The 18,777-nt window shown below is 46.3% G+C and overlaps 2 pseudogenes; both read left to right on the top strand.

The window, feature by feature from the left end:
* Nucleotides 1–8,588: 8,588 nt before the first annotated feature.
* Nucleotides 8,589–8,706, top strand: LOC134897094 (5S ribosomal RNA; annotated as a pseudogene).
* Nucleotides 8,707–8,855: 149 nt separating this feature from the next.
* LOC134897539 (5S ribosomal RNA) lies at nucleotides 8,856–8,973 on the top strand (annotated as a pseudogene).
* Nucleotides 8,974–18,777: the final 9,804 nt, after the last annotated feature.

Genomic DNA, 18,777 nt, shown 5'->3' with positions numbered 1-18,777 from the left:
GCTTTATGGTATCCATTAAACACATTCTTTCTGATATTTTCACCTTCCTTTATTAACTTGTACCTCATTTGCTAAAAAGGTTAAACAAGTTCGTTACTCCAAATATTAGACACGAGTCTCAACATTATTTCACATTTATTTCTTTTTATTCAAGAAACAATTAAAGGTTAAGTTTTATGTCATTTCATCACATATTCTACTTCACATTATACCAATTATTACAAACGAGTGCTCCCAAACAAGGGTTTTTTGTCTTTTCTCTCCTTTTTAATTGTAGTCTAGTCTACAAAATTCCTGGGAGCACCGCCAATTAAAAGCAGTTTAAAATCTTTTTGTTAACTGCATATATATTGGTTTCTTCATCTTTGATGCCATTTCCATACCTCGTTTAGATTGTAAGACTAGTGCGGTTCCATACTGAATTTATCTTCATATAACTCTTGGTACTGAGGTCTTTTCCTCAGCTCTCGGATCCAGCACAGTCATCCAGGCAGATTTTCAAGCCTCAATTAGAACTGTTTGTTCTTTTTTTCACTTTTGAATCTTTCCCTTTAACCCCCTGTTTTAAGAATTTTAGACGCCTCTCTCTCAGCTCCAACGGCCAGTACGAATATGAGCACCTTCAGTTTAAAAACTGAACTGAAGAACAAAAGATCTATAGAAGACCTAGATACCATCTTTCCTATCAAGATCCCTGATCCCATTACTGAGACCAATTGGGAAGATGACCTCTCTCATTTAAAGAGTACTCTCCAAAGACGCATCAGAGTCGATTGGGATTTAACTAGTTTGGAACACTACTGCAGACAAAAAATATCTCCAAGAGGTTTACGGCCTAAACATTTTCCTTCATTCACACTTTCCACAGATAGTCTACGTAAAGATTGGGGACAATGTCTCTTAAAATGCTCCCAGGACTTAATGGGTATCCTAATAAAACATAATCATCTAATCATGGAAGAATGTACTAAAGAAATTGATACCTTGGGCCAAAAATTGGAACAATGGGAAGACAATCCTTCCTTTCAAGATTTCTTCTGTAAAATGAAAAAAGATCTTGAGTCATATGAGGATAACATCATTGCAAGGAAGAAATCCAAGTTTGCAAGGGATAAACGCGACTTTACTTCTGGACACATTTTCAAATGGACCCAACAAACTCGCAGAAGGGAAGCGACCAGACGGGATTACACACCATCATCCTCTGAAGTCGAACCATCAGATACAGAAGATTACCCAGATTCCAACTCTGATTCAAGAGATCCCTTCGATCGGAGGAGGGATTCCAGTCACCACTCCATTTCCACTACTACCTCTTTTTTAGAGGTAGGCAGGGGCAAGACCCGTGGATACCCTGCAAAACAAAAACCAGGCGGGGGGGAAGGAAGAACACCAAGACAAAGATGGCGGTCACCGCAGCAAAGACGATACCCCTCCAGGAAACAGAAGTAACCCATGAGGGCCTCACCAAACTAAGGATAATCAATCTGTCCACACATGTTCTCACGCAAGACCAAACCAGTGTCCTTGAGAAAGGTCTCTCGTTTTCACCGACCAATCATTTCGACCGTTTTAAGTGGGAAATAAATCTCCGACATTTTGGCCGCAAACTACTACTCAAAAAACACTTTTCCAAAAAAGATAAGTCCATTCTCCCATCAAACAGTGACTCAGTTGACTGGTCACAGCAGGAACAAAATGCTCTAGCCATTTTAGAGGAACTATCGGACGAACAACCTTCCACCTCTACCCGCCCTATTTGTAAAAACAAGTCAACCTTTTATCCTCAGGATAACCAAAGTCCTGAGATAAAGGTGTTTTTGGATCTGGTGTCACGTGACTTTGATACACTCTACCGACGCCAGAAATCCTTTAAATCATCTGGCAACCTATCCAGACAACAGAAAGCAGCCATAAAAGAGATGCAAAAATGGGACGACGTACAGATCAAAATATCAGACAAAGGAGGAAATATTGTGATATGGCCTACTACACTATACCTCAAAGAGGCCAATAGACAATTAAAAGATACCTCCTGTTACAAGACGACCTTATTTGATCCCACACAGAACTTTTCAAACCTATACTCTCGGATCATTAACAAATACCTTCAACAAGGCACCATCACAAAAACAGAATGGGACTATCTGAACCCAAGGACGCCAACACTTTATCTGCTACCAAAAGTCCACAAAAATGTGGACAATCCACCTGGACGACCCATTATATCAGGTAATGGGGGCCTTCTAGAGAAAGCCAGCTGCTTCCTTGATGTCCACCTGCGACAACATGTCCTCACCCTTCCTTCATATGTCAAAGATACGACTGATGTCTTGAAGAAAATCCAAGGTATACGATTGGAAGACTCCCACATAACGGTTGGATTAGATGTTGAATCTCTATACACATCCATCAAACACGATTTGGGCATCAACGCAGTCAAATACTTTCTGTCTATGTGTGATACTGGTGACTTTCAGGATTTCCTTTTGGAATTACTCCATTTTGTGTTGAATCACAACTACTTTCTTTTCAACAATCATTTCTACATACAGACCAGAGGCACCGCTATGGGGGCGGCATGTGCCCCCACATACGCAAACCTCTTTTTAGGCTGGTGGGAACGGGAAATGGTATTTAATGATGATCAAGAGGAATACACCAACCACATTCTGATTTGGATACGTTATATCGATGACATTTTTATGATCTGGGATGGTACCCAAGACAAATTGGACCAATATATCCTGTCTCTCAATACCAATCAGATCAATATGAAATTCACATACATCAGCAGCAAATCTTCCATTCCATTCCTTGATCTCAGGATATATCGAGATGAGACCAACACAATAGCCACTGAAATCTTCAGGAAAGAGACTTCAACTAACAGCTTACTTCATTCAACCAGCAGCCATTTTCCATCAACCATTAAAAATATTCCTAAGGGAGAATTCCTTAGGCTAAAAAGGAATTGCACTGAAGATTCCACCTTTCAAACTAAAAGTATTGATTTGGCTGCAAGATTGAAAGAGCGAGGATATAGCAATAGACTTATCAAGAGAGCCAAATCTGAAGTGCAGAAAGTAGAACGAGATTCCTTGGTCTTCCCTACTACAAAAATTAAGGAAGATAAAAACACCCTACGCTTCATCGGTGACTTCTGTAATAATTGGAAAGATGCCAGAAAAATCCTGCAAACCCATTGGCACATCCTGAAAATGGACGAGGACATCTCGGACCATATTGGCCAGAATATCAACATGAGCTGGAGGAGGGCACCAAACTTAAAAGACAAACTGGTAAGAAGTTACTTTTCACAGCCCTCAAAGCCAAGACCTCTCAAAGGTAGCTATCCTTGCGGTAAATGCAAATTGTGCCCACACGTTACTAACCTTACGTCAATCACTGACAGATTCAATCAGCAGATCACAGTGCAAGATTTCTTCAACTGTAGGACAGAGAATGTGATCTATTGCATCTCATGTACCTGTAATTTAAGGTACGTGGGCATGACATCTCGTATGTTTAAAGTCAGGGCACTTGAACATATCAGCACGGTGAGGAATGCCAAATCAGACTTAGCCCAATTCAAGAAGCTCACCACAGTCGCCAGACATTTTCTACGCTTTCATGACAGTCGAATAGAAGATCTACATTTCTCAGGTCTGGAACATGTAAAAATGGGATTGAGAGGAGGAGATTACAGCATGGCACTCCAGAAAAAGGAATCCGAATGGACACTAATGCCCAAAGGCTTAAATGAATACATGAATTACAGCATTTTTCTACCCACATAATTCCAATATCCACTCATCCCGCTCCTTTCCCGCCCTATCATTCCAGTTCATCCCCTATCCCCCCCCTTCTTTCCTTTTCCTTCTCCATACCCCCTCCCCTCTCTTTTTCTCTATCCTCACCTTCTTCTATTTTCTCCTTCTTCTCCTTTTCTTTCCCCCTCCCCTTTTCTTCTTTTTCGTCCCCTTCTCCTCTTCTCTTTCCTTCCTTTTTCTCCCCCCTCTTCCTTTCCATAACTCTCCATTACATTCTAAACCAGCAACCCACTCCCGTTCTTCCCCCTTTCTCTTTTCCTTCTTTTTCTTCTTCTTTTTCTCACCAAACCCTCCCACCCTTCCTTTCATCACAGTCATTCACTACATTAAATGCATTCATACTTTATTCATCAATTTTTGTTCATTCCCTTTTTCACTTTCCCCTTAGCCCGTAACCCCACCCTCTCCCTTCACCTGCCACATTTCTTCCTTGCTTCTCCAGATTCCTTTCTATCTTACCACATCATTGCATACACTTCCCCTTCACACACAATACCTCTTTTCACACAACACTCAAATACAATACTCACTCACTCTCCCATCCACACACCCATATTCATAGTATCAATCTTTCCATCCTTCACTCCTCCCATATGTCACCCCCTTTTTCCGTACTACAATCCTCACACCTAAACTATAACCTTTTCCCCTTTTTTACCATCCATTCACTAACAGTCCCATCCTCTTCCATATTTCATCGTTGCACACCTTCACCTATCCCCCTTCTCTCTCTTCATTCACACTTATTCATTATCATTCATTTTTTATATTTCACCAATATATTTCATCATTTATATTCACTTTTACCTTTATCATTCATTTAGTTTACATTCATTTTATTATTATTTTATATTTATTATTATTTTTATTTGCATATTTATTTTTATATTTATTTTTATTTATTTATTTTCATTCATTTTTATATTTATTTTCATTTTTATATTTATTTATATTTTCATTTTTATTTTTATTATTTATATTTATTTTTATATTTATTTTTATTCTTTTATTTATTCATTTTCATCTCCATTTTCATTTTCTCATCATTATTATTATTTTCATTCCCATTATCCATTCATTTATTTATTTTCCGATCACTTTCCTTTTATTTTCATCCACATTTCAAATCATCACCTTCACATTTCTCCATTCCATTTCCTTTCCATCCTTCCCTGCTTTCCCTCCCCGTTTCCCTTTTCCAATATGGATTCCATTGGTCATTCTACCGGAGATCTGATAGGCTCAACCACCAGTCTGTCAAATCCAAGTGACAAATTCATTGGTCATTTCAGCACTTAAGTACTGGCCACAGGAGAGCAGTAGAGAGAGGCTCTCGTGACCAAGCCTAATCAGGTGAAACGTACGTCGAGGAGAACGTCCATAGTGACGTCATCGCGGCCACGCCCCCTGTCCGGAAGCGGGCGGCTGCGCTCATCACTGTAGCGGGACTTTGAACAGAGGAGATTTGGACAACGTTCGCCGCCTACCTTGCGGCTGTGGTAACTAACACTAGACCACCAGGGTTTCAAGTGTGCAGCGGCAACCAATAGGGCACTATGGGAATTAATCCCCTGCCTAAACACCGATTATATACCCGATCATGTACCCGTGTATTGCTGTAATTGATATCAGCACTGTGGTAATTTTCATTAGACCACCAGGGTTTAATCTGTGTTTATATTTATTACCAATTGTGTAAAGTATTGACCGCATACCCAGTGGCAGTGGTCACAGATATTAGACCTCTGTGTACCACAACACCCTCCTCTGTTTTAGAACTGTGTTCTATCTGCAGTAATTACACCATACTTGCAGAAAAAAACCTGTACAATATTGTCCTAACACCCGCCTATGCCTTTAAGGTTTATTCACTAGATCTAGGTATTCTACCTTGATTTTGACATATAAGTGTATTTATGGTAGCATTTTCTATTTATTGGCATTAATTATTGATTATTTGGTATTTATCATTCTCACTCCTACTATAAGGTTAATTGTACTATTTGTGAGCCAGCCTTGAGCTCCTTACCAGCATATGATTACTCATCTGGTTTCCCTTCAGGGGACCAACCATTATAATGTTAATTATCATTTAACCATCCCTTAATTAGTTCCAAACTCTGTTTCTCAATAGTTGGTATTGAATAATTTCACTCTCATTATAAGGCTTTATATATTATCCATGAGCCAGCCTTGAGCTCTTTGCCAGCATATGATAACCATCTGGTTTCCCTTCAGGGGGCCAGCAAGTATATTGTTTATTATCATTGAACCATCTATGAGCCTTTTCCTGAGCTTTGATTTTCATTTATTACTTTCTCTTAAATTAATATTTAAGATACACACATACACAGTACATATCATCTTCTAGCATTTTTCATGAGAGCTCACTATTTGCAAAACTACACCCACCACACTACACCTTTATCAAATCCATCTAATGTCACAATAAATCCTAGACACTCAGAATCATCCTGACACACCCTTGACTGGAAATACCATTTTAAGACCATCTACGGCAGGGGTGTCCAACCTTTCACCTTCCCTGGGCCACATTAGAAGATGAAAATTTGGTTTGGGCCGCACATAAAATAAAATAACAGTAACGATACCTGAATGAGAGGCAGATTACTTACCTACATCCCACGCCGGTCACGACCACTTGTCCAGTAGAATCCAAAAGGGTCGGTACCTATAAAAATGAAAAATATACTTACAAACGAATGAATGAATATTATGCCCTCACTGACGCGGGAAGACGTTCGCCCCTTGTAGTTGTGCCCCTGTAGCTGTGCCCCTTGTACTGTGCCCCTTGTAGTTGTGCCCCTGTAGCTGTGCCCCTTGTACTGTGCCCCTTGTAGTTGTGCCCCTTGTAGTTGTGCCCCTGTAGCTGCGCCCCTTGTACTGTGCCCCTTGTAGCTGTGCCCCTGTAGCTGCGTCCCTTGTAGTTGTGCCCCTGTAGCTGCGCCCCTTGTAGCTGTGCCACTATAGCTGCGCCCCTTGTAGTTGTGCCCCTGTAGCTGCGCCCCTTGTACTGTGCCCCTTGTAGTTGTGCCCCTGTAGCTGCGCCCCTTGTACTGTGCCCCTTGTAGCTGTGCCCCTGTAGCTGCGTCCCTTATAGTTGTGCCCCTGTAGCTGCGCCCCTTGTAGCTGTGCCACTATAGCTGCGCCCCTTGTAGTTGTGCCCCTGTAGCTGCGCCCCTTGTACTGTGCCCCTTGTAGTTGTGCCCCTGTAGCTGCGCCCCTTGTACTGTGCCCCTTGTAGCTGTGCCCCTGTAGCTGCGCCCCTTGTAGTTGTGCCCCTGTAGCTGCGCCCCTTGTAGCTGTGCCCCTGTAGCTGCGCCCCTTGTAGTTGTGCCCCTGTAGCTGCGCCCCTTGTAGCTGTGCCCCTGTAGCTGCGCCCCTTGTAGTTGTGCCCCTGTAGCTGCCCCCTTGTAGCTGTGCCCCTTGTAGTTGTGCCCCTGTAGCTGCGCCCCTTGTAGTTGTGCCCCTGTAGCTGCGCCCCTTGTACTGTGCCCCTTGTAGTTGTGCCCCTGTAGCTGCGCCCCTTGTACTGTGCCCCTTGTAGTTGTGCCCCTGTAGCTGCCCCCTTGTACTGTGCCCCTTGTAGTTGTGGCCCTGTAGCACTAGCTGCCCCCTTGTACTGTGCCCCTTGTAGTTGTGGCCCTGTAGCTGCCCCCTTGTACTGTGCCCCTTGTAGTTGTGGCCCTGTAGCTGCCCCCTTGTACTGTGCCCCTTGTAGTTGTGGCCCTGTAGCTGCCCCCTTGTACTGTGCCCCTTGTAGCTGCCCCCTTGTACTGTGCCCCTTGTAGTTGTGGCCCTGTAGCTGCCCCCTTGTACTGTGCCCCTTGTAGCTGCCCCCTTGTACTGTGCCCCTTGTAGTTGTGGCCCTGTAGCTGCCCCCTTGTACTGTGCCCCTTGTAGCTGCCCCCTTGTACTGTGCCCCTTGTAGTTGTGGCCCTGTAGCTGCCCCCTTGTACTGTGCCCCTTGTAGCTGCCCCCTTGTACTGTGCCCCTTGTAGTTGTGGCCCTGTAGCTGCCCCCTTGTACTGTGCCCCTTGTAGCTGCGCCCTTGTACTGTGCCCCTTGTAGCTGTAAAAAAACACACACACACACAGACACATACTTACCGCTCCTGCAGCGCTGCCTCCGTCTCCGTCCGCCGCTCCTCTCTGCTGTACTACGGGAGGGACGTCTGTACAGGACACTGTACAGCGGCGCAGGCCGCGGCCACGGACTTCAGATCTTGATTCCCCCCCCTTTCCTTCCCCGGACACTGTACAGCGGCGCAGGACTTCAGATCTTGATCCCCCCCCCCCCCCGGGACACTGTACAGCGGCGCGGCCACGGACAGACACCCACCCCCGGCTCACTTACGTGTTCTTGTACAACCAACTTCTCCGCTGGGCTCCTCTACTCTCGCGCTGCTCAGTCACGTGTGCCGCTATGCAGCGGAGGAATGCTACACTGTGACTGACAGCGGAGAGGGCGTGAGCTGGTGCTGGTCCCAGCAGCAGCAATCCAATCAGGATGTGCTGACAGCCTGCTGGGGCCGGCTCAGCCTCACATGTGGTGTCCGTACTGGGAAAAAAAAACCTCTGCTGCAGCGCTGCTCCTGGGCCGCATTACTAGCCGACTTGGGCCGCATGCGGCCCGCGGGCCGCGGGTTGGACAAGCCTGATCTACGGCCTTGGTTGAGTGTCAAGTACAGAAAACAGTGTACTCCCTCTTGTCACTCATATTTCCTCTACACTGGCCCACGGCCATACTACCCTGAATACGCCCGATCTTGTCCAATCTCGGAAGCTAAGCAGGTATGGCCTGGTCAGTACTAGGAAGGAGAACCTCCTGAGAATACCAGGTGCAGTGGGCCCTTTTAAAGGAAAAATCTTATCCAACGCTTTCCATATTCCTGTTTCTGGAAAAACCCTCCCGGACCGTTCATGGTTTTGATTTATGTATAGTACAGATAATAGGAGTGGTTTTCCCCTCTTATCTCTTTCTCTACACTTCAAACAACAGGCCCACGGCCATACTACCCTGAATGCGCACGATCTTGTCCGATCTCGGAAGCTAAGCAGGTATGGCCTGGACAGTATCAGGAAGGGAAACCTCCTGAGAATACCAGGTGCAGTGGGCCCCTTTCTCCTTCTCAAAAGATTCTTTTTGCCAACTCAACCTTGCTACCACATCATGCCTCTATTGAAACCTTTATTCCAAGGCATGTACAGTGACTTTTCTGGATACCCTTATTTCATCAGAGCTTTATGGTATCCATTAAACACATTCTTTCTGATATTTTCACCTTCCTTTATTAACTTGTACCTCATTTGCTAAAAAGGTTAAACAAGTTCGTTACTCCAAATATTAGACACGAGTCTCAAAATTATTTCACATTTATTTCTTTTTATTCAAGAAACAATTAAAGGTTAAGTTTTATGTCATTTCATCACATATTCTACTTCACATTATACCAATTATTACAAACGAGTGCTCCCAAACAAGGGTTTTTTGTCTTTTCTCTCCTTTTTAATTGTCCTCCACTGTAAGTACCTGGCCACCAGGGCGTGGGAGTATACAGCGCCGCTGGGGGAGTCACAGCACGCTATGTCAGACTGACATATAGCACTTCTAGGTGCCTGTGCTGCGGCCCTTGAAGTCTTCTTTCTTCAGAAAAGCTCTATTCAGGGCTGCCTAGCGCAGCCCTCCATGTTAGCTGCCTGCACTGCAGGCACCAACTTACAAACTGAGCTCCTGTGCACGGAGGCGGAGTTATAGAGGAGGCGGTGCAAGGCATCCTGGGAACAGTCAAAGCTTTAGCCTGTTGGTGCCTCGGATCAAGATCCAACTCTACACGTTATTCCCTGTGGAATACAATGTACCCCGCTGCAGAAAACCAGGCAGGTTTTGACTTAATTTGCAGGTTTAAATTTAGCGGTTGGTCCCATACGCTATGCTAAATATGCTACTGGGTTTTTGGGTGCTACTACAGCTAGCTGCACTACTGTTCAGTTCTCTCATACATTCATCATGAGTTAGTAGTATAGGTTGAGTCTCCCATATTCAGAATGCCGAAATATGGAATATTCCGAAATACAGATTTTTATTAGCATGACTGAGATAGTGAAACTTTTGATTTCTGATGGTTCAATATACACACTTTGTTTAATGCACAATTATTAAAAATATTGTATAAAGTTACCTTCTATGTATAGAAGGAAACATAATTGAAATTTATGTATGTAGACAAACTTAATTCCATAATACTAAATATTGACCTTCAGGCTGTGCATATAAGGTGTATATGAAGCATAAATGCATTCTGTACTTAGACTTGGATCACATCCCCAAGATACCTAATAATGGTATGCAAATATTCCAAAATACGGAAAAATACGATATCCAGAATACTTCTGGTCCTTAGCATTCTGGATATGGGAGACTCAACCAGTAAAAAATCCCAGCAGTCAGAATCCTGATAGATAGTAAATACAGGGGTTGGGTTTAGATACTAGTTAGGTAGGGCTGCTGGGATGGGGGAGGTTAGGTTTAGACTGCGTTGGGGTGGGGGAGGGGTGAGTTAGGAATAGGGGTATGGTAAAAATAATTAACAGGATTCTGGCTGACATTTCATACCTAAACCCAATAAATTACCACAGGTGGTGCTGCTTCACTCAGACATATGCGCTGTGTGGACTTTATTGAACTAGATCAGGCCTTGCCACAGTTTTGCTACTGGGGATTGCTAAAACTGTGGCAGGGCATGCTGGTAAGTGTAGTTTCACAACAGCTGGAAAGCCACAGGTTGGCCAGGCCTGAACTAGATTGTCATGTGTTATTCTCATGGCATTTAAGTCCTGTGAAATATCTAGTGCGTAGGAAACATTATATTTTACATGATTCCATATTCATAATTAGTATACTCCGTATACTGTATAATACATTTTGCAGGTCCTGTAACGGATGTAGTATGGTATGCCGGCGGTCGGGCTCCCGGCGACCAGCATACCGGCACCGGGAGTCCGACCGCCAGCATACCGACAGTGTGGCGAGCGCACATGAGCCACTTGCGGGCACGGTGGCGCTCTACGTGTGCCACGCTATTTTATTCTCCCTCCAGGGGGGTCGTGTACTGTAATGTTTTCTGACTTCGACAAGAGAGTTGCTCCAACACCGCGCCTCAACCCCGCAGACTGGCATCCGTCGTTAGGAGGACCCAGTTAGAGTTCCAGAAAGGACGACCCCTGCTCAACTGTTGGTCCTGTAACCACCAGCTCAGCAGAGTCAAGATCATCATGTGAGACCTGATCTGGTACGGCAGGCCGTCCCACCTGGCAAGGATTAGCTTCTGCAGAGGGCGAGAGTGAAATTGAGCGTACTCTACCATGTCGAAAGCCGACACCATGAGGCCTAGTACTTGCATCGCCGAGTGTATAGACACTCGCCGACGAGAAAGGAAGCATCTTATCCTGTCCTGAAGCTTCAGGACCTTCTTTCGAGACAAGAACAACCGTTGGTTGTGTGTATCCAACAATGCCCCCAGGTGCACCATGCTCTGAGCAGGGACCAGGGATGATTTCTTCCAGTTGATTAGCCACCTGTGGGCTTGCAGGAATTGGAACGTCAGTTCCAGATGACGGAGGAGAACCTCTGGGGAGTTCGCCAGGATCAACAAGTCATCCAGATACGGCAGGATCCTGATACCCTGACGGCGAAGCAGAGCCGTCATAACCGCCATGACCTTAGTGAAGATACACGGAGCCGTGGTCAGTCCAAAAGGCAAGGCCTTGAATTGATAATGTAGGTTGCCAATAGCAAACCGCAGGTATTGCTGATGCGATATGGCAATAGGTATATTTAGGTAAGCATCCTGTATGTCCAGGGATACCATATAGTCCATGGGCTCCAAGGCCAGAACAATAGAGGGAACTTGGAAACCTTCACAAACTTGTTCAGAGAATTGAGGTTGAGAATGGGCTGGGAGGAACCATTCGGTTTCGGGACTAGGAACAGCGTTGAATAGTACCCCTTGCTTCTCTGAGCCAGAGGCACCGGCACTACCACTCCTGTGACCAGGAGGGATTGTACCACCAAATGGAGAGTTTTTGATTTTACCGACTCCGAAGGGATATTTGTCAAGCAAAACACCGGCATCAGAGGCCGCCTCATGTATATAGTGAGAGGCTGTGATAATATATGAAACACACAGTCTGGCATTAGCAGAAAAATTAGAATGTAGCCCCTTTTCAATTTCTTGAACCCAGGCTTCAATAGCCTTCGCAGCCCAAGTGGCAGCTATAGCGGGTCTATGCACAGCACCTACAAGGGCGTAAATAGACTTCAAGCAACCCTCCACATGCTTATCCGTCGGTTCCTTCAGAGAAGTGACGGTAGTGACAGGCAGAGTAGAAGACACCAACAGACGTGCAACATGCGAGTCCACCGGTGGCGGTGTTTCCCAATTTTTACTTAACTATGCAGCGAGGGGATATCGAGCTAGCAACTTCTTAGATAGGGAGAATTTCTTTCCAGGATACTCCTAAGATTCCTGACGTATGTCAACTAAACGGTCAGAATGGGGCAAAACTAATTTAGTGCCCTTCTGATGTTTGAACTTATCGGGTTTCTTAGATGTATCTGGAGGTTCAGATTCATCATCAATTTGAAGAATCAGTTTGATAGCCTCCAAGAGTTCAGGATCATCCACCTGTGAAATAGATTCCCCATCAGAAGCATCTGCATCAGTGTCTGAGGGATCAGTGTATACGCCATCTTCATCGTATGAAGTATCTGTAACATGCGTAGATTGTGAGGAAGTAATGGCCCGCTTAGAGGACCCTTTGGTCCTAAGAGGGCGAGGGTTAGGTTTTTGTTTAACCAAAGACTGACTTAATTGCTGTAAATGAGTTGACAGATTACCTGCCCATTGCGGATTAACTGCAGGGACAATATGTGGCTGCAATGGCACAGGAGGTCCCACAGGGGGCATAAGCATTGTTACTAGCGTAGTTAGCAAATTAGAAAAAGCAGCCCAGGGTGGGTCTTGGTGTGCCACCGGTGCTGCAGGGTACTGAACCCCCGGTACCTGGACCCTCAGCTGAATATTTTCCTCAGGTGCATCCGTGGCGTCAGCACTGCATGACGCAGGATCAGTCACAGATCTCCCTCCCTGCGTAGCAGATATTGTGTGTGAATGTAGCCTTAGGGCGTAACAGTACAATATAGCCAGACACAGTACCTGACAAAAAAAACCCTACGTGGTGTGACTGAAAATGCAGAGCACAAACAGAGGATTTAAGTGGTATACGGTGACTGAAATACAGAGAGAACGACCAAGGTAGTATATCCTGTGAAACACACGCTCTCATATATATATATATATATATATATATATATACACACACAAACAAAAAACCCAGCACTCACCAAAGTAAGCTCACTTATCCTTAAGAATTCAATAAATAAATGATGGGGGTTTAGTTAGTGGATTGGCCAATGCACGGAAGCCTGCATACCGATCTCCAAGGTACCCCACATTCATGCAGGTCCTACACTAGCACAGAGTCTTAAAACCTGACTACTTCACTGCTGTTACACACATCATCTGCCTGCTAGATTTAATGTGTACCTGCCACACCCTTTATGGCTTTTAAAGGTACACTAGTCACCTTGCACTGGCTCAGAGATGATTGCTAAGGAACAGCTGAGACAGGTTCAGGATAATAGAGTCCACACAGGGGTGCATGAGAAAGCTAGTGGCCACGGTTAATAAGAGTTAACAATAGATTAACCCCATAGTATACACACAGAGAAAACCACAGCACTCGCCACCCCAGAAGCTGGGTACAGCTATGCACTTACATGCACCCCGCCCTGTGAGTGGTAAGTACAGCTGTGTACCCTGCTTTTGTGGTGGAGAGTGCTGTGTTACATGCACCCCACCCTGTGAGTGGTAAGTGCATAGCTGTACCCCGCTTCTGGGGTGGCGAGTGCTGTGGTTTTCTCTGTGTGTATACGATGGGGATAATCTATGGTTAACTCTTATTAACCGTGGCCACTAGCTTTCTCATGCACCCCTGTGTGGACTCTATTATCCTGAACCTGTCTCAGCTGTTCCTTAGCAATCATCTCTGAGCCAGTGCAAGGTGACTAGTGTACCTTTAAAAGCCATAAAGGGTGTGGCAGGTACACATTAAATCTAGCAGGCAGATGATGTGTGTAACAGCAGTGAAGTAGTCAAGTTTTAAGACTCTGTGATAGTGTACGACCTGCATGAAGGTGGGGTACCTTGGAGATCGGTATGCAGGCTTCCGTGCATTGGCCAATCCACTAACTAAACCCCCATCATTTATTTATTGAATTGTTGAGGATAAGTGAGCTCACTTTGGTGAGTGCTGGGTTTTTTGTTTGTATTTATTTGAGCGATGTGGTCATGGGCTACATGCACCCCGCCCTGTGAGTGGTAAGTACAGCTGTGTACCCTGGTTTTGTGGTGGAGAGTGCTGTGTTACATGCACCCCACCCTGTGAGTGGTAAGTGCATAGCTGTACCCCGCTTCTGGGGTGGCGAGTGCTGTGGTTTTCTCTGTGTGTATATATATATATATATATATATATATATCAGTGGCGTGCGGTGAGGTCAGAGGCTGGTGAGGCACTACAGCCATAATGTCCGCCGAATCCTGCCGATGACCCCTACCGCCGCCGAGCCAAAGCCCACTACTGCCACTTAGCCGATGCCTGCTGCCACCGCCAATGGCTTACAAACTAGCCCACCATCAACTGACCCAGCTCTCCGCCACTAATTTGCACCTCAGTCCGATGCCGCCAATGCCCGCTGCCTGCCTGCTCATCATACTTGTGATATATTGTACATTTTTATAGAAAAAAATAAAAATTAGTGTTTGGGAAGGGAGTGGGAGGAGGACATGAATGCAATTTTGTTGTCCAGGGCTTCCATTAACTTAATGGAGAAGGATCTGAATGGGTTAAAAAGTGTAAAAAAAAAATGCGTGAGGTCCCCCTTCCTAAGTATAACCAGCCTCGGGCTCTTTGAGCAGGTCCTGGTTGTTTAAATACTGGGAAAAAATTGGACAGGGGTTCCCCGTATTTAGACAACCAGCACCGGGCTCTTAGACCGGTCCTGGTTCCAAAAATACGGGGGACAAAAGATGTAGGGGTCCCCCGTATTTTTAAAACCAGCACCGGACTCCACTAGCCAGGGACATAATGCCACAGCCGGGGGACACATTTATGTAGGTCCCTGCGGCCGTGGCATTACCCCCCCAACTAGTCACCCCTGGCCGGGGTTCCCTGGAGGAGTGGGGACCCCTAAATCAAGAGGGCCCCCCCCCCTCCAGGCACCCAAGGGCCAGGGGTGAAGCCCGAGGCTGTCCCCAGCACCCCTGGGCGGTGGGTGCCGGGCTGATAACCATAAGTGTGTATAAAAAAGAATATTGTTTTTTGTTGTGGAACTACAAGGCCCAGCAAGCCTCCCCCGCTTGCTGGTACTTGGAGAACCTCAAATGCCAGCATGCGGGGAAATAACTGGGCCGCTGGTACCTGTAGTTCTACAACAAAAAAAATACCCAAATAAAAACACAACACACACACCGTGAAAGTAAAAATGTATTAAAACACACTTACACACTCACACATACTTACCTACATCCCACGCCGGTCACGTCCACTTGTCCAGTAGAATCCAATAGGTGGTTCCTGTAAAAATGAGAGAGAGATCACTTACCTACATCCCACGCCGGTCACGTCCACTTGTCCAGTAGAATCCAAAAGGGGTACCTGTACAAATGAAAATTATACTTACAAAGTAATCCACAGGAGGAGAGAGAGCGAGAGAGAGAAATTAATGAATATTATGCCCTCACTGACGCGGGAAGACGTTAGCACAGACAGGGGAGAGTGCTGCTGCTAACTGGGATGATGGAGCAGGCTCCCCCAATAGTTGTGAGTCTAGTAGCTGTACCCCTAGTAGCTTTGCCCCCTGTAGCAGTGCCCCGAGTAGTTGTGACCCGTCGCTGTGCCCCTTGTAGCTGTGCCCCCTGTAGCTTTGCCTTGTGGCTGTGCCCCTTGTACTTGTGCCCCTTATAGCTGTGCCCCTTGTTGTGCCCCCCAGTTGCTGTGCCCCTTGTTGATGTGCCCCCCAGTTGCTGTGCCCCTGTTGCTGTGCCCCTTGTTCTTGCGCCCCCCAGTTGCTGTGCCCCTTGTTGTTGCGCCCCCCAGTTGCTGTGCCCCTTGTTGTTGTGCCCCCCAGTTGCTGTGCCCGTTGCTGTGCCCCTTGTAGTTGTGCCCCCAGTCGCTGTGCCCCCAGTAGTTGTGACCCCAGTCGCTGTGCCCCTAGCTGTACCCGAAGTAGTTGTGCCCCCAGTCGCTTTGCCCCCAGTAGCTGTGACCCCTGTAATTGTGCCCCTTGTAGTTGAGCCCAATTGCTGTGCCCCTTGTAGTTGTGCCCCCAGTTGCTGTGCCCCTTGTAATTGTGCCCCCCAGTTGCTGTGCCCCTTGTTGTTGTGCCCCCCAGTTGCTGTGCCCCTTGTTGTTGTGACCCCCAGTTGCTGTGCCCCTTGTTGATGCGCCCCCCAGTTGCTGTGCCTTGTTGTTGTGCCCCCCAGTTGCTGTGTCCCTCTTGCTGTGCCCCTTGTTGTTGTGCCCCCCAGTTGCTGTGCCCCTTGTTGTTGTGCCCCCCAGTTGCTGTGCCCCTCTTGCTGTGCCCCAACACAAACACACATAAAAAAAAAACACCACACACACACACATACTTACAGCTCCTGCAGCGCTGTCCTCCGTCCGTCCGCTCGTCTCTTCTGTACTATGGGAGAGACGTCATGACTCATGACGTCTCTCCCATAGTAGCGGCGCTGGCTGCAGCGGGCGCCCACACAGCCCACGGCGCCTGCTGCAGCCGGGAAGGGGGTGATTGGACAGCGGATCCAGCACTGGATCCGCTGGGCCAATCACATCTGGACACTGACAGGGGCGTGCATTCATCGCACGCCCCTGTCATTGCGGTACCAGTATAGGTGCCGCTTGTCCATTCATTTTCAATGGGCTTTCACAGCCCATTGCTGCGCCCCGCCCCCTGCCCGCCCCCCCCGCTTTAATGTTAGCAGCGGGAGGCACCTCTCCCGCTGCCTCCCACCCTCACAAGCAGCCACAGGGGGGGGATTATTAAAATGAGGAAAAAAGATATTGATAACAGACTCTGTTATAAATATCTTCTTTTTATTATTTTAATCATTATGACAGGGGAGGCACTGCCTCCCCTGACTGCACGTCCCTGATATATATAGGACCCTGACGCACTTAGTCCCCCTCAGGGTACAGATTATAGAGATAGCATATGTGTGAGATACACAGAATAGGAACCACACAGCAGCTATTGGCACACACAGTCACATGTACAATGCAGAAATTATTACAACAATAAAACAGCACTGAACTAGCAATATATGTATACAGATAAAGTAAAGCTATATATGTATACAGATATAACCATGCACAGTAAATACTGGATGCATATCACAGGGTACTTGTACTGAAATATCCCTGTAGTAATACACTTTTTTCTTAACTAACACTGTCTAAATGACATGTAGACTACTTAAGTGTCCTGTAAATGCACAGCACTGATGAGACAGGCGGCTTTACAGAAACAATGCCCAGCAGTCATCAGCGCAGCTCTATGTAATGGCGCCCCAACGCTGACAGGGAGTGAGGGAGATGCAGCTCCAGGATGGGAACACTTGCAGTAAATGGCGGCTGGGGGAGGGGCTACAGGTCAGAGCCTTATCCCCTCTGCTGGACTTCACCACCGGGTACTGCAGGGCCTATATCAAATGGATTTTAGTAAATCCGACATGTGCCCCTTGCCCTGGTGGATCTAATGGGGTCCCTGCACGGCCACAGTGTCCACACCAGCGGCGCGGTCCGTCTGCGGAGACCTCGCCTGGGGGACACTCTTACCTCCTCCCTGAACTTGCGGCCACGCGATCTCGGAGAGCAGCAGCAGGTGTGTGCCTGATTAAGCCGGAGCGCCTCCGCTGTAAGTACCTGGCCACCAGGGCGTGGGAGTATACAGTGCCGCTGGGGGAGTCACAGCACGCTATGTCAGACTGACATATAGCACTTCTAGGTGCCTGTGCTGCGGCCCTTGAAGTCTTCTTTCTTCAGAAAAGCTGTATTCAGGGCTGCCTAGCGCAGCCCTCCATGTTAGCTGCCTGCACTGCAGGCACCAACTTACAAACTGAGCTCCTGTGCACGGAGGCGGGGTTATAGAGGAGGCGGTCAAGGCATCCTGGGAACAGTCAAAGCTTTAGCCTGTTGGTGCCTCGGATCAAGATCCAACTCTACACGTTATTCCCTGTGGAATACAATGTACCCCGCTGCAGAAAACCAGGCAGGTTTTGATTTAAATAATTTGCAGGCTTAAATTTAGCGGTTGGTCCCATACGCTATGCTAAATATGCTACTGGGTTTTTGGGTGCTACTACAGCTAGCTGCACTACTGTTCAGTTCTCTCATACATTCATCATGAGTTAGTAGTACAGGTTGAGTCTCCCATATTCAGAATGCCGAAATATGGAATATTCCGAAATACAGATTTTTATTAGCATGACTGAGATAGTGAAACTTTTGATTTCTGATGGTTACACACTTTGTTTAATGCACAATTATTAAAAATATTGCATAAAGTTACCTTCTATGTATAGAAGGAAACATAATTGAAATTTATGTATGTAGACAAACTTAATTCCATAATACTAAATATTGACCTTCAGGCTGTGCATATAAGGTGTATATGAAGCATAAATGCATTCTGTACTTAGACTTGGATCACATCCCCAAGATATCTAATAATGGTATGCAAATATTCCAAAATACGGAAAAATAAGATTTTAAACCTACCGGTAAATCTTTTTCTCCTAGTCCGT

The sequence above is a fragment of the Pseudophryne corroboree genome, chromosome 3 (genome assembly GCF_028390025.1).
Source record: "Pseudophryne corroboree isolate aPseCor3 chromosome 3, aPseCor3.hap2, whole genome shotgun sequence".
In the NCBI taxonomy this organism is placed as follows: Eukaryota; Metazoa; Chordata; class Amphibia; order Anura; family Myobatrachidae; genus Pseudophryne; species Pseudophryne corroboree.
The sequence above is the reverse complement of the archived record's forward strand: the minus strand, read 5'-3'. Positions and strand labels throughout refer to the sequence as shown.